This window comes from Battus philenor, unplaced genomic scaffold (genome assembly GCF_028537555.1).
Source record: "Battus philenor isolate CCGP_79_NKW_IND1 unplaced genomic scaffold, ilBatPhil1.0.hap1 SCAF_21, whole genome shotgun sequence".
Lineage (NCBI taxonomy): Eukaryota > Metazoa > Arthropoda > Insecta > Lepidoptera > Papilionidae > Battus > Battus philenor.
In genome coordinates, this window is record NW_027181684.1 from 4,599,003 (window position 1) to 4,607,434 (window position 8,432).

At 37.6% G+C, this 8,432-nt stretch overlaps 1 pseudogene; it reads left to right on the top strand.

Annotated features, from left to right (window-relative positions):
* Nucleotides 1-746: 746 nt before the first annotated feature.
* Nucleotides 747-7,930, top strand: LOC137923467 (uncharacterized; annotated as a pseudogene).
* The last annotated feature ends 502 nt before the right edge of the window (nucleotides 7,931-8,432 follow it).

Below are 8,432 nucleotides of genomic sequence, written 5' to 3' on the forward strand. Positions count from 1 at the left end.
AACATTGGAATCGTCGCTGTTGAATAGTAGTGCTTAGTCGTTACCTATTCATAATTCAGACTAATGCATTACCTATCCTTTTTTCAAATGCATCAGCGCAGCGCGTGTAGGCCGGACCTTAGTTACGAACGGCGAAACCGCAGTGCGGGCCTTCCCGGCCGTAAGAGTATCGGCTACAAAGAAGGTAGATACAAATATTATGGAAAACAGGAAATTAGCGTGTGAGCTGAATACTAATCAGTTAAGTATGGCTGATATATTACGTAAAAAAGGTGATAGTTACAAGGATAAGGAAAAAAATGAAGGATGAGAAGTTGTGAAACGAAAGTGATATAGAAACCGTTTTATAGGTGAAAAAGGTACATGCATGGATACAGAGCTAAAGTTCCGCGCTGCGGATCTAAAAGTTCCTCTGTTTATAAATAATGTGCACACAGATACGTGCGAAAATGATATTATTAGTTACATAAAAGATAAAACAAATATAGATGTTACGTTACAAAAAATTAAGGCCAGACAACAGAAAGAGTACAACTCCTATAAGATTTTTGTTCCTAAACATAAGTTAAGTATGTTTTTGAACTGTAACTTGTGGCCTGACGGTATATCATTCCGCCGCTTTGTTGACTTTCGCCTACGCAGGCAAAATAACAAAGATACGTGTTCAAAGGGAGGCGTTACTGAAACACAAAAATATGAACGATACGACACTAATTAGTTTTAATTGCCGATCACTGAAACGATCAATGGAGTGCGTTCGATCCCTCAGCCAAAAAGCTGACATCATTGCTCTGCAGGAGACATGGCTTCTACCGAAAGAAATTCAGGAACTAAGTACCGTGAACAAGTCTTTTGGATATGCAGGTAAATCTGCGGTTGACACTTCATCGTTTTTTACATTTTGTTGACAACAACGTACAAGATTCTGACAGATACTATAAAGTTAGGCCGTTAGTGAAAAAAAAAAGAGACAATTGTTTAGCTCAAGAAAATGAAAGGAGATTCAGCATCGATGAGATGATGATCCCATACAAAGGGACAAAAGCAGGGAAGCGGCGTCAATATATGAAGGACAAACCTAATCAGTGGGGTTTTAAAAATTACGTCCGCGCTGAAGTTCCAGGAATGATTTATGATTTCGTATTGTAGGAGAGGACACATTCCGATTCCATTCATTTACAAAAAAGAAAGTATCAATCGGACTTGGAGCGCAAATCGTGATTGCTTTGTGCAAAAGTATTAAATCCAAACCAGACTTTATTTTTTGTAATAACTTTTTTAGTTGCCCGGAATTGTTCTACACACTGAGAGAAGACTATGGGATCTTTGGACTAGGAACCATCAGGAATAATAGGATGAGAGGTGCGGAAGCAATTTTGCCCTCAGAGAAACAAATGAAAAAGAAACATCGGGGTAGTCATGCTCAAGTCTCCTGCGACAAAAACCGCTTGGTCGCAGTACGGTGGAATGACAACAAAGCAGTGACCTTGATAAGTTCCTATATCGGCGTTGAACCAGTAGCTACAATAAAAAGATACTGCAAGGACTCCAAAATGAAGGTTGACGTTCAATGTCCGCAAATTGTAAAGGAGTGCAACAAGCATATGGGAGGGGTTGACTTGGCTGATATGCTTATCTCCTTATATAGAACACCTTTCAAGACAAGGAGATGGTATATCGGCATATTTGCCCAACTTCTTGACATCTGTATCAATAACGCATGGCTCATTCACAGAAGAGATTCCAAGACAAAGTCAATTGCTTTGAAGGACTTTAGATTCGAATTGTACGAAGGTCTAAAAAAATACCAGCGTTCTGAGGGTAGTAACAAAGGCACCAAAAAAAGAGTACCAGAAGCCAGTCCAATTGAAACGTCACGATTTGACAACGTAGGTCATTTTATGACAATGACCACACAAGGAAGATGCCGATTGTATTCAAAACTTACAGTCGTACAATGTATGAAGTGCCAAGTCCGCCTTTGTTTCGTAACTGGCAAAAATTCCCGTAATTGTCAACTAGATTACCATGTGCCTACGTAATTTCTATGTATTTTTTATAAAAAAAATAGTTCTCGTAAATATAATAGTTGTTTTTTTTACATACGTAACGTAAAGTCACTAGTAGTTGACCATGTACCTGTAGTTGACCGCTACTGCACATAAACCGTTATAATAAGAATTCGCCGCAATTTTTAAAACTCATTCGTTAATAAGTAGTCAATGCTGCCATCTGGTCAACTAAACGCGAAAATTGCGCATCCATATCTGTCAAATACAGAAAATGGCTGCCAGTTATTTGTTGAGTGACGGACCATAAACAAGAAAAGGACCAATATTTAGCCACTTCCGCACATGCAGTGGTAATTGTGCAATGAAATGCACCGCCCGCCAGCCTGTGATAAATGCGTATGCGGCAAACAATGCAAATCACACAACCGCCACCACCAAACCACTTAACACGCGCTTCACCCCCCCACGGGGCACCCTCAGGACCCACGCTACACCGATTAGTGCCAAACACAGAGAGAGAAGAGGAGCATAAAATATGCGACTGGGTGCAAAAAATGGCATAAGCGGGTTTTCCTGTGACAACCGAACAGTTAATTGTGAGTGTATAGAAATACTTAAAGGAAATAAAACGTCCATGTGTCTTATTCAAGCATGGAAGACCAGGTAGAACATGGGTAAAGGCATTTATTCGGAGAAATTCAACGATTTCCATGAGGATATTACAAAATTTGACAGCATCGAGAGCCAGGGTAACAGGTGCTCACCTATCAGAATGGTACAAACGTGTGTATAAGGAATTGGAAGATAGTCGCCATGCTGATATATTGAATGATGCATCGCGCATTTTTAATTGCGATGAGACAGCATTTTTTTAGCACCAAAAGAACCTAAAGTGCCTGTTAGGAAAGGTGAAAAAAATGTTTACCAGCAGGTAAATGCTGATGACAAGGAATGTTTAACTGTGTTGGTAACTGGAAATGCAAACGATTCCCTAGCCCCTACCACGGTATTGTTCAGCTATAAACGGATACCTCAAGAAATTACAGATAACTTTCCTTCAGACTGGGGTATAGGAAAAACCGACTTAGGATGGATGACGTGTGAAGCATTCTTTGAATTGGTGGCAGAAATATTTTATCCTTGGCTGATTAAAAACGAAATAAAAAGTCATTTCGTTTTTAATCAGCCAAGGATAAAATATATCCGGTAAAGACCGGTTATTCTATTTGTTGATAGGCACATATCTCATTTATCACTTCAAACTAGCCAGTTTTGTGAAGAAAAAGGAATCGTGTTAGTAGCACTCTACCCTAATGCAACACATTTAATTCAACCAATGAATGTGGCAGTATTTAAGCCACTAAAAGAAGCCTGGAGGGGGCATGTACAAAATAGGAGAATAGATAAAATAAAAAATGACGAGCCCCATGTCTTAAGCCTTAAGAAAAAAGATTTTGCCAAGTTATTGCACAAGGTAATGGGCAATACCATAAGTAAATCAATTTTGGCAAATGGATTTAAGAAATGTGGCTTATTTCTGTGGAATCCATTGGAGGTAAAAGTCCCACTTGAGAGTGTTAGCGAAAACCAGGACATTAGCGAACAAATTCATTATCTGAAAGGGGGCTTAAATTTTTTAAACGAATCTATCAGTCCCGAAAAATTTGTAGCATTTGATGCAACTCTGGATGAATGGTCAGGTGATTTGGCTGATTTATCGCTGTTAAATTTGTGGAAAAAAACAAAAGATGAACTGAAAAGACTACAACAATTAAACCAAATTATTGATTCTACATTAGAAAGGGTTGAATCGTTAGGTGTTTCTGTAGAAGAGGCCCAATTATGTGATCTGAATTTTGAAGGATTTGACACATCAGGCATCACCATCGATGCGTCAGCATCTAACAATAATAATGGTGTTTTGGAAACCACAATAGAAAAAACAGCTACTGCGTTACCTAATACTGTTGATGACAACATGTTAGTGACAATCCAAGGATCACCAACAATTAGCGTTGTTGAAGGTGCACTTAAAACCACTAAAGATCAATCGGACATCATTGCTCCTACTGACATGCATGATGCATGCATGTCAGTAGGAGCAATGCATGACATCCATCTCGTAATGGGCCGGGTGGGCAACTACTGACTTCAATTTTGGCCAACTACTAAAAATATACCTATTTGGCCTATAAATTGGGCCGCATGCGTTGTTAATGAATTATTTTTTCTTTTAGATGCCTGGAAACAAAGCAAATTTTTTAAGTTATGAGGAGAATGCAATGAAAAACGCAGTTGAGGATGTGCGCCTGCACAGCACCTCAATAAGAAAAGCAGCCAAAAAATTTGGGGTACCCCGACAAACTTTATCAAATAAAGTAAAAGGGAAATCGCCAATTGAGAGGAAAATGGGGCCTGCTCCTACGCTAACTAAGGATGAAGAACAACGCATATGCCAATGGGTGTACGACTTCGCTGAGGCTGGTTTCCCCATGACAGACCAATTGCTCTTTAGCATTCAACGGTACCTTAAGGACATTAAGCGAGAATGCAAGTTTTTAAACGATGAAAATAAGCCAGGAAAAACTTTTCTTAGATTCTTTATGAAAAGAAATAAAGATGTAACAACAAGGACATCCCAAAATCTCACGTCTTCAAGAGCGTCTGTGACAACCGCTAATATAAGAGAATGGTTTAATAAAGTAAAAAGCAAATTAGAGGAAGAGGGTTGGGCGGACATTTTGGCGGACCCAAATCGTGTTTTTAACTGCGATGAAACTGCTTTCATGTTGGCACCGAAGACACCAAAAGTTCTTGCCAAAAAGGGGGAAAAGAACGTCTACCAACAGGTTAAGCCGATGATAAGGAGTGCCTCACAGTTCTTGTCACTGGAAATGCGGCTGGTACCCTAGCCCCCACAACAGTATTATACCTATATAAACGAGTTCCTGCAGAAATTTCGGACAATTTTCCAACCCAATGGGGATTGGGGAAAACGGATTCGGGGTGGATGATGGTGTGAAGCGTTCTATGAATTTATCGCTGACATATTTTACCCATGGGTTTGTTCTCAACAGGTAGATATGCCCGTCATTTTATTTGTGGACGGACATAAATCGCACCTCTCATATCAATGCAGTGAATTTTGTGATGAGCATAGAATAATAATGATTCCGCTGTACCCCAATGCAACGCACTTTCTACAACCGATGGACGTTGCAGTCTTCAAGCCTCTAAAACAAGCCTGGCGAAAACGGGTCCATAGTTGGCGCATTGAAAAAATCAGTAGTGGCGAAAGGGAACACCCTAAAAAAAAGATTTTGCCAAACTTCTGCAAGAAGTTATGGAAAATACTGTGACACCCGCTATTTTAGGAAATAGCTTTCGTAAATGCGGCCTTCATCCCTGGGATCCAGAGGCTCCATCCATCGTCCTATCTGGGAAATCTTCTGAGAAGGTGGACAACACTGAGCAAATTTTATATTTGCAAAGAGGACTAAAGTTTCTGGAAAACGAATTGCCCGCTGGTTTGTTGGTGAAGTTCCAACTCAAATTCTTGAAAATAGAAGATTGCCAGAAGAGCTTCAAAAAAACATAATTTATTTAGATGAAAGTTATATTCATGACTCCTACAAAGTAACTAAATGTTGGCAGTCTATAAATATATCTGGCGTTCAATAAAATGTATCCAAAGGGAAAAGGTGGATAATTGTGCATGCTGGTAGTGAAAAAGGTTTTGTGAATAATGCATTGTTAATATTTAGTGGTAAAAACAAGACTGAAGATTACCATTCTGGAATGAATGCACATAATTTTACAAAATGGGTAACTGAAAAGTTAATACCTAATTTAACTGAATCATCAATAATTGTTATGGATAATGCCTCATATCATTCAGTTGTAATGAACAAGGTAATATTTTTACATATTATGTTTCTTATTGTCACATTCTTTATCATTATGTATGCTTCATGTACAATCTGAAATTTGATTACTAAATTAACCCTTCTTTGCATGGTGATGGAAATTTACATCATAACATTTAGTCAACAAAAAAAGATACTCCAAACCCTTGTAACGTAAATTTGTTGTTGCTCGCAACTTTTTAAGCGACTATTGCGTACAACAAAACGCGGTTGTCGAAAAATAGCAAAGGTCACTGTGAATTACCAGACCTAGAACTTGTTATTCTGCTGTTTGTTGAGACTGGAAGAAAGGAGCGAGAATTTAAATTGTTTTATGGAAATAAACGGAGATATAAAATACAATAAAAAATGAAAATGAGTGGAAAAAAGGTTTGTTTTCATGTTTTTGTTATTTTATGTACAATTTATATCAAAACACTATAAATGAATTTCTCAAAACGTTGTGATAAATTTACATCACTATGCAGTAACTTCACTTGTAATGTATGGGAATTTTTTTTGTAATGTTTATGTTTATTATTTATGTTGTTTTTTGGGGAAACTTGAATGAAAGAGATATTGCAGATTATCTTTGTAAGTTATAAGGCGGTTGGCTCTCAGATGGCCTTAATGACCAAGATTCCGATGATGAAAACCACAATGCTGATGAAATTATAAGTGTTGCAGGAGGAGAATGATGATGACGATGTGGATGAAACTGCTGACGTTGAACCTCCTCTTGTAGAACCAGACGATCAAGAACCCTCTCGCACATTAAATTCATCTAATTTGCAGTCTTCATCCAGTTTTCCATTTGACAAAAGAAACTTGATTTGGAAAAAAAGGAATCTGGTGTGTGACACAGATAAAATTACTTTCTTAGGGAGTTCTGCTGCTTCAGGTGGTCTATCACACCTAGAAACTCCATATCAATGTTTTAACCATTTTATCACTGAAGATTTTATCAAAACATTACTAAAGGAGACAAATTTATATAAAAAACAGAGTAATCCCAGTTCATCTATATCATTTACAGAATATGATTTGTATAAGTTTTTTGGTATTTTATTATACATGCCAGTAATCAAATTTCCTAGCACAAGATCATACTGGTATACATACTGATATTACTTGTCCGTTTATTGTCCAAGAATACAATAAACATATGGGAGGAGTAGATCTCATTGATAGCTTTTTGGGCAGAAATCATATAAAAATGGGGTCTAAAAAGTGGTATTTGCGTATTTTTTTCATCTATTTGATCTTGCTATTATTAACTCTTGGATTGTTTGTAAAAAAATGCTCAAGAAAGTGATGAACCTAAAAAGAGTCTGCTTACAATGGGCCAATTCAGAAATGAATTGTCCTTTGTGCTATGCCACTAAGGAACCACCGAAGCAGCTAAAAGAGGGCGTCCTGGTACCAGTGTACTAGAAGAAGAATTACAATCAAAAAAAGAAAAGGTTCTCCAGCTCCACCACCTCCAAAAGACATAAGAAAAGATGGTGCTGAACATTGACCAAAAGTAGGTGGGTCACCCCGGTGCAAATTTCCCAAATGTAAAGGCTATTCTACAATTTCGTGTAATAAATGTGACGTCAATGGGTGCTTAAATAAAATAATTATTGTTTTTTGAATTATCACTAAGAATAAAGAAGACTAAGTAAACAACTTTTATTTATTTAGTACCGGGCTAAGTATGTGAAACTGCATGATGATGTAAATTTCCATCATATTGTTTTTTACATAATACATATTTTTATTTACACTAGGATTTTTTTAAATATTTTTCCTTTAATCTAGAGCATTAATTACATCACCCTGATTTATTTTAAAAAAATAGTAAAAATCATGCAAAGAAGGGTTAAACCTTTTCACCAGGCTCCGACATCTAGTTCACGTGTCGAAGAGGTCAAAATGTGGTTACGTGAAAATAATATTTTATTTGATGCCACATTAACACGTTCCCGCCGGCGCGAATTTTCATTTGATGCACCACCAGGCGGCGCATAAATCTATGTCGCGCTTCATCTGGCGGCGCGCTAATTTCGCGCGTTCAGGCTTGCGCGCGCTTCTTGTTTCTTCAGTAGTACATTGAGTGCTTACTTTGCAAATTGTGTAACTCGTGTTGTTTTTATATCCTGATCTATGTCGGTAAAAATTCATCGGTTGAACAAAATTCGAGACATTATTGAGGAATTTGTGGTTACGTTTAGAAGCTCTATTAGACCTGATAAAAATATCGTCATCGATGAAAGTATGATTCCATGGAGAGGACGCCTAGGTTTTCGTCGATATATCCCAGGCAAGCGACATAAGTACGGCGTAAAGATATACAAATTATTTTTGTCTGAAGGTTATATTTATAATTTCGAAATTTATGCTGGGAGAACTGAAACGATCATTGAGAAATCACATGCTCATGATGTTGTAATGAGGTTACTAAATGGCTTATTCTTTGAGGGCTGCATACTATTTATTGACAACTAGTATACAAGTGTCCCTTTAGGAGAAG